The 8,351-nt window shown below is 35.1% G+C and overlaps 1 protein-coding gene across 1 annotated transcript in view; it reads right to left on the reverse strand.

The window, feature by feature from the left end:
* Positions 1–8,351, reverse strand: part of RyR (Ryanodine receptor) — a 407,955-nt gene that overhangs the window by 176,893 nt on the left and 222,711 nt on the right. The window lies entirely within an intron of this gene.

Consider the following 8,351-nt stretch of genomic DNA (forward strand, 5'->3'; position numbering starts at 1 on the left):
TAAAGCAGTTCCTACAATATTAAGATATTTTTTGAACATATTTTAAGAGATTTATGCAACCTTGCGGAGTGCTGCCAGCTTTTCTTTTTATCACATCACGAAGTAGCGAACAAATGTGGCACGTTCCAGAAACAGCTAATTGGGATTTGCCGATTTTGATAATTCTCAAGTAAAAGTAAACAACGCCTCAGAAACCTTAGATGCACTTAAATTTGCTAATACTTTCACAAAAATCGCCGGTTTTTAACATTTTCGCTATTAATTCTTTTTATAAATCATATATTTTACAATTTAACACAATAAAGGGCGTTTCCTGTCGAACAATTGATTACTGAGAAAATTTACTATTTTACAGTTTATTTTATCCTCCCATTCGGCTTTGTTTACTTTTACTTGAGAAATTTCGTCGTCGCCGTGAATGCGGAATCTTGTATTATATCATTCTTGTTACCATATCGTGTAAAATTATGAAAGTTATGTCAAGCAAAAATAAAACTACTCAAAAACGCGAATATGTTGTAGATTTCAGACCTTGAGTGGTAGATGTGGTAGATGCTCAAAAAAGTGGCAGATCTACCACAATGTGGTAGAAGTCCGATCACTGATTCTGACTTAGCACAACATGATTTGGAGGCGTGAATTTATCCAGTATGCGCATTTACAGATATGCCCAGCCACTTAGCGCACCTGTACACCAAAGCCAAATCCGTTAAAAAATCGGGATGCAGATACTTTATCAAACAAATTTTATATTAACATTTTGTCTTACTTATTACATTATTCAACCAATATAAAAAGGTCAAATATGATTCGCTGATAAGTCTCTTTAACTGAATAACTGACTATCCATCTAAAATGCCTCGGTCACGCATTCGGCTAAATAGAATTCGTGGCTATTAAAGAGGCAAAATTTGAAACCATAATTTATATTAAAAATGTACTTACTTCCTCAGTATTTTATATTATAATCCAGAGTTTTATTTACTGCCTCATCTTCACGCCCCTGACTTCTTCAAGCTTCCCCGATCTTGCTCTTGGGATGGGGTACCACGCTTCCAGGACAACGTGCACATTTAAAAAAAGTTTAAGATTAAGGTCAAATCTCTGAATTGGACATTACAAATTCCAAGTTTTTCCTCCATAAGCCAGTCCGGCCTGGCTCCTGCGGGGGCGTAAGGTCATTATCCTTCGTAAAAGTCCAAACTGGAGTCATGGATATTACTCAACTTTATTTCGATGGCTGAGTGGAAGATCGACCTATATCGCAGCCGGTTCGAAAACGCCCTATCTTAGAAAACTTTTCAAGAACGCCCCACTTCAGAATTTGATTGGAAAACACCCTATCTCAGAATTTTGTTGAAGAACGCCCTATCTCCGAACTCGGTTCAAAAGCACCCTATCTCAAATGAAAATACAATGAAAATAAGTTGAGATAGGGCGTTTTTGAATCGGCAGCTGGGATAGGACGTTATTCAACAAAATTCTGAGATAGGGTGTTTTCCAATCAAATTCTGAAGTGGAGCGTTCTTGAAAAGTTTTCTGAGATAGAACGATGTTGAAATTTTTCTGAGATAGGGCGTTTTCATACTAGCTGCCGAGATAGGTCTTTCTTCCACTCAGCCATCGATTTGTAAATGTTTGCAAATGATAAAACTGACCCACTTTTACTTTTATTAGTAGGATCAGTCAAATGCCATTCCGGAAAAACGCCTAAAATCCATCATTCTATATAGGCCTGCTTTATAGTTCTTGAAAAGTAGTTGAAAAGTGGGCCAGTTTCATTATTTGCAAACACTTAAAAATAACGTTTAATTTGGAATTACCAATTCTGAGATTTGAGCTGAATCTTATTGATTGGCGTTATTTTCAAAATATTACCGCAAACTATTTTTTTTTAATGTTCATGTTGTCCTGGAACCGTGCTACCCCATGCCAAGAAGAAAATGGGGTACGCTTGTAAAAGTCAGTGGCGCGGAGACGAGGCAGTTAATACAAATCTGGTATATAATACAAAATACTGAGGACGTAAGCATTTTGTAATACAAATTATGATTTGAAATTTTACCTCTTTAATGGCCACGCAATTTCGTAACCGAAATGCGCTATATTAGCGAATTATAGTTAACTTCTTTTATATTGGTTGAATAAAGTAATAACCCTGCAGTAAATTGAATTAATTTAAAAGTAATTTATAAACTACTTTATTTTCAATGACAACTAATTGAAATTCTCGTTATTTTACCTGCAACGAACTCATTTATTTAACATGGCGATGTCCTAGGAAGCAGTCAATTGACTTTTCCTGCATGTATTTTCAACTACTTTAAAATGAATTTGGCTTAAACAACTTCAAAGTCAGTATGTTTCGTTTGAATGCGCTTTCGTTCTGCACTTCACACAGATGTTTTTTCATAACTAAGAAAAACCGAAATTAAAAAAGTAAAATTAAATGTGATTTGAACATGGGCATTCTTGGCTGCGACCAACTGTAGCAAACATCTTTGCACGCTCAGCTACAGCCAGACATGTAAATGTGCTTTCAAATGTTCAGTTTGAATTGTGTGTAAGCAGAAAGTCGACTGTCCGACTCTGCATTTAATTTAAACTACTTTAAAATGAATTTGGTTTACACAACTTCAAAGTCAGTATGTTTCTTTTGAATACGCTTGCGTTCTGGACTTCACAGATGCTTTTTCATACTTCCAAGACACAAATTGTTTTTTTTTGGCAAAAAGAGTATAAAAATTCGAAACATTTACTCATTGAATTTGTTTTAAAGTAGTCTTTCAATTAGTTGATTAAAAAAAGAATCACTTCTTTCCGTCAGAGCAGTAAGAAAATATGTTAAAAAAAGTATCTACATTTTTTAACGGATTTGCCTTTGAGGTACAGGTGCGCTAAATGGTTGGCCATAGCTGTATATGTATACATTAGGGTGGTCCTAAAATGCATGTGGGAAAAAGTAAAGTCGGAATTTTTATGCTCTCACCCCCTAGGATTGTTCTATACCGAAAAAATATATCCCTACTGCGAAATCATAAAATATTTAGAGGTCGCTCAAAGTTAGGGTAGCCAGATATTTAATGACATAATCAGTACAGTTGGGATCAAAAATCAGTACAAATCCATAAAAATCACCTTATTTTTGAGCGTATTTGTCGTTCTTAAAGCTTAGTACCCAGGGCATGAATCACGTAACTTTGAAACGATACTGGCAAAACGATTTCGTCAAAACACTTATTCATATATTTGTGTTGCTGTTACGTGTTATTGTTACTGTTGCGTGAAGCTAAATTGGAATTGAGTTAACGACATCGCACAAACGATCGAACAATTTTTGGTTTTAATGAAGCAAGACAATCTCAGCACGATATCGTCCAGACGATTTTCGTCATACGTGATTCTTACCCAGCTCTTAAGAAAACGGTCAAGAAAAATATTGCTATTATTTCGTTGTGTGTCCAAGTAATTTTGAAATAATGGATCGGGCATATACTTCTGTTGCAAACCAGGGATGCCAACTCTATTAAGACTAATTCTCCCAAATTCCTGAAAAAATTCCCCCACTTTCAATGGTATCCCCCAAATTATATTTACATTTAAAGCACTTCACTCTCATTTCTGAGTACATTTCGTAAAGCATATCTGTGAACCAGACCTTAAAAATTCGAATAACTACGAGAAAATGCAACTCAGATTTCGAAAACATGTACGAATGACGCTACTCTCGGTTCGATGGAAGAAATTCAAATTAAACGTGTCAGTTGAGCCAAGAGAAAGCACCAATTCGGTAACGCGCACTTGTATGAGCTCTCGTCAAATATAATTTTTTATGAAATATAATTTTATCGCAATACTTCTGCTCAACTTAAAATTAGCGAATAAATATTGTTAGCCACGAAGGCTTTTAAAACGGGTGTTTCATTTCATCGCTACTTTTGCCGACATTAAGTTTACCGAATTGATTTCGGAGAAGTTTAGCGTACAAGCCATCCAGTTAAATCAGAAGGCAGACAAACGCCAGTCATTTAATCTTACATAAAGTTTTCAGTCATCAAGTTCTACAGAAGTTAAACTAATAGGCAGAAAGCGGAATTGATTCGGATTTTAATGTACCAGATATAACGCGCCGCATTTCATAAGCTTTTAAGTACCGTCTCGTCAAATTCCGTCAAATCGCCAGAACTTGATGAGGCTTCACAAAGCTTTGCATGGCAATGCCAGACGTGTTGCTTCTTCGCTTTTAGTTTTCCCAGATAACGTGCCACAAGTTATCGAAGAATTAAAATTTAATTTTGGTCGTCCTGAATTGTTAACTCGTGCACAATTGCAAAAGATTCAACAGTTTCCTGTTATTACCGAAAGTCATCTTGAGCAAATAGTGAGTTTCTCAAACCAGGTCCGTAATATTGTCGCTTTCTTAAGGTCAGCGAACTGTGAGCACCACTTGCTTAATCCAATGCGTTTAGAAGAACTACACCTTTTCCAAGAGTACTTCAGAAAGCGTCAAATGTATTTCATNGCAAAAAGAGTATAAAAATTCGAAACATTTACTCATTGAATTTGTTTTAAAGTAGTCTTTCAATTAGTTGATTAAAAAAAGAATCACTTCTTTCCGTCAGAGCAGTAAGAAAATATGTTAAAAAAAGTATCTACATTTTTTAACGGATTTGCCTTTGAGGTACAGGTGCGCTAAATGGTTGGCCATAGCTGTATATGTATACATTAGGGTGGTCCTAAAATGCATGTGGGAAAAAGTAAAGTCGGAATTTTTATGCTCTCACCCCCTAGGATTGTTCTATACCGAAAAAATATATCCCTACTGCGAAATCATAAAATATTTAGAGGTCGCTCAAAGTTAGGGTAGCCAGATATTTAATGACATAATCAGTACAGTTGGGATCAAAAAACAGTACAAATCCATAAAAATCACCTTATTTTTGAGCGTATTTGTCGTTCTTAAAGCTTAGTACCCAGGGCATGAATCACGTAACTTTGAAACGATACTGGCAAAACGATTTCGTCAAAACACTTATTCATATATTTGTGTTGCTGTTACGTGTTATTGTTACTGTTGCGTGAAGCTAAATTGGAATTGAGTTAACGACATCGCACAAACGATCGAACAATTTTTGGTTTTAATGAAGCAAGACAATCTCAGCACGATATCGTCCAGACGATTTTCGTCATACGTGATTCTTACCCAGCTCTTAAGAAAACGGTCAAGAAAAATATTGCTATTATTTCGTTGTGTGTCCAAGTAATTTTGAAATAATGGATCGGGCATATACTTCTGTTGCAAACCAGGGATGCCAACTCTATTAAGACTAATTCTCCCAAATTCCTGAAAAAATTCCCCCACTTTCAATGGTATCCCCCAAATTATATTTACATTTAAAGCACTTCACTCTCATTTCTGAGTACATTTCGTAAAGCATATCTGTGAACCAGACCTTAAAAATTCGAATAACTACGAGAAAATGCAACTCAGATTTCGAAAACATGTACGAATGACGCTACTCTCGGTTCGATGGAAGAAATTCAAATTAAACGTGTCAGTTGAGCCAAGAGAAAGCACCAATTCGGTAACGCGCACTTGTATGAGCTCTCGTCAAATATAATTTTTTATGAAATATAATTTTATCGCAATACTTCTGCTCAACTTAAAATTAGCGAATAAATATTGTTAGCCACGAAGGCTTTTAAAACGGGTGTTTCATTTCATCGCTACTTTTGCCGACATTAAGTTTACCGAATTGATTTCGGAGAAGTTTAGCGTACAAGCCATCCAGTTAAATCAGAAGGCAGACAAACGCCAGTCATTTAATCTTACATAAAGTTTTCAGTCATCAAGTTCTACAGAAGTTAAACTAATAGGCAGAAAGCGGAATTGATTCGGATTTTAATGTACCAGATATAACGCGCCGCATTTCATAAGCTTTTAAGTACCGTCTCGTCAAATTCCGTCAAATCGCCAGAACTTGATGAGGCTTCACAAAGCTTTGCATGGCAATGCCAGACGTGTTGCTTCTTCGCTTTTAGTTTTCCCAGATAACGTGCCACAAGTTATCGAAGAATTAAAATTTAATTTTGGTCGTCCTGAATTGTTAACTCGTGCACAATTGCAAAAGATTCAACAGTTTCCTGTTATTACCGAAAGTCATCTTGAGCAAATAGTGAGTTTCTCAAACCAGGTCCGTAATATTGTCGCTTTCTTAAGGTCAGCGAACTGTGAGCACCACTTGCTTAATCCAATGCGTTTAGAAGAACTACACCTTTTCCAAGAGTACTTCAGAAAGCGTCAAATGTATTTCATAAACTGTAAAATGTACTTCAGAATAGTCAACAGTACTTCAGAAAACGTAAAATGTGCTTCAGAATGGTCAATTGTACTTCAGAAACCGTAAAATGTATTTCAGAACAGTCAATTGTACTTCAGTAACCGTAAAATGCACTTCGGAAGCCGTAAAATGTACTTCAGAATAGTCAATTGTACTTCAGAAACCGTAAAATGTACTTCAGAATACGAGAATTCGTACGCATTGTAATTATTTAAATAGTACATATCATAGTGATGTTAAATATATTTACTTTTTAATATATTTTCAAATTACAAGTACATTAGTTTTTTCGCAATGTCTGTATATTTAAGAACGAAACAATTAATTTTTTAATGCAGTTTTAAATTATGTACCAGCTGGCATATCGAATAAAGATAGTGCATCTGGGTGAAAAGTGGTAGAATGTTTAATAGCTCAGCCACAATCGCCACCAACGACTGTCGCTCCAAGTACGAGAGCCTTTTCACTTTCGACTCTCGACTTTTTTTAATTTATTTGCATATAAAAACTGATCTTCTAACAAGGGCGCGGAGTGCTGTTTGGTCGTATTTAAAAAAAATTTCCAATAAAACTGAAGTGAAATTTGAAAAGTGTGGTAGAGAAACGAATTTTAATGACAGTACAACAATATTGTCAAATCATTTAAGAGCAGCGCATAAAATTACTATACGAAAACAAATTCCTCAAATTTGTTAATCGTTTGTCTCCACAATCTTCAGTTAATAATGAGGTAAGATAAACATAGGTATTTATGTTAAAAATTTCATGCAAGAAAGTTTTTCTGCATGAGTTGATGTAAGTTTCTACAGACAGTCTTTGGTTCGAATTTGACCAATCCGTAAGGTACAACATTTTAAACACCGCTAAAAACATTGCTGTGTTAATATGCGACATTAGTCGTGTGGATAGTCCCTATCCACTAGCTGTCTGTGCTACTCCCATATTTATCCATGCTTATAAAGTGGCACTTATATTTCTACCAATACCCGCCAATTCTGCTCCATCGGAAAGGCCACATTTTTCAAAAAGTTGTCCGTAATTACCTAATATCGATTCAAAAAATTCTTAGATTTTTTTTGTGAAAATTTAAAAATTTTTAAATTATTTTTTAAAAATATAGTTTTTAAACACCCTCTCAACCAACATTTAAATGCTGTATAACTGGAACAACTTTCAAAATTTTTAAACATCCCGTAGTGTCTGTTTTTTTTACCTAGCATTGAATTTCACTAAATTACAGATTATTCTAAAGACCACTAGTAAATCATGATATTTTTGGCGTATTCTGACTCTTATATTTATAGCTAATATATGAGTTAAGTGCAGAGTATACTTAATACATTTTCTTTTTATTCAAAAAGTCGAAAAAAGTCGACTTTTCTTCGTGGATCGGTCGACTTTTAAAGTGGACTGTACAGAGTCGATCGAAAAGTCGAATGTCGACTTTCTAGTGAAGTCGAACAACCCTACTTTGCTCGACAACGCCCGGACCAAATGTAGATGGAATGCCAATATTTGTCTTAACATACGTTTTTTTTTGCCATATCAGCATAAAGCGGAAGGCTATATATTTGTTCATAGTCCGAATTTTACTGTGCAAGCACTTACTGCACGAATTTTGTCGTGTATGTTCAAGCGACATTATTATTATGTCCGGGCGTTGTACGAAGGAAAAGCGGCAGTTGTTGGTGGCGATTGTGGCAGAGGGATATTTACATTACAGATGCGCTATCTTTACACGACATGCCGGTTGCAACATAATTTAAAACTGCATTAATAAATTAATTGTTTCATTCTTAAATATATAGACATTGCAAAAAAAACTAATGTACTTGTAATTGGAAAATATATATTCAACAATTTATATTGAGCTCGAGGCCGTTTTTTAAATGAAAATTTTCATTGTGGAAAAGCAACAATAATTTGAAAAAATGGTAGAAGTGATAGCTATTTCGGAAATCACCACATTTCCTCATCAGACTTCTTTCAGTAGGATTCGAACCGACGATC

The sequence above is a fragment of the Rhagoletis zephyria genome, unplaced genomic scaffold, assembly GCF_001687245.7.
Source record: "Rhagoletis zephyria isolate East Lansing unplaced genomic scaffold, Rhagoletis_zephyria_1.1 Rzeph_scaffold_00179, whole genome shotgun sequence".
In the NCBI taxonomy this organism is placed as follows: domain Eukaryota; kingdom Metazoa; phylum Arthropoda; class Insecta; order Diptera; family Tephritidae; genus Rhagoletis; species Rhagoletis zephyria.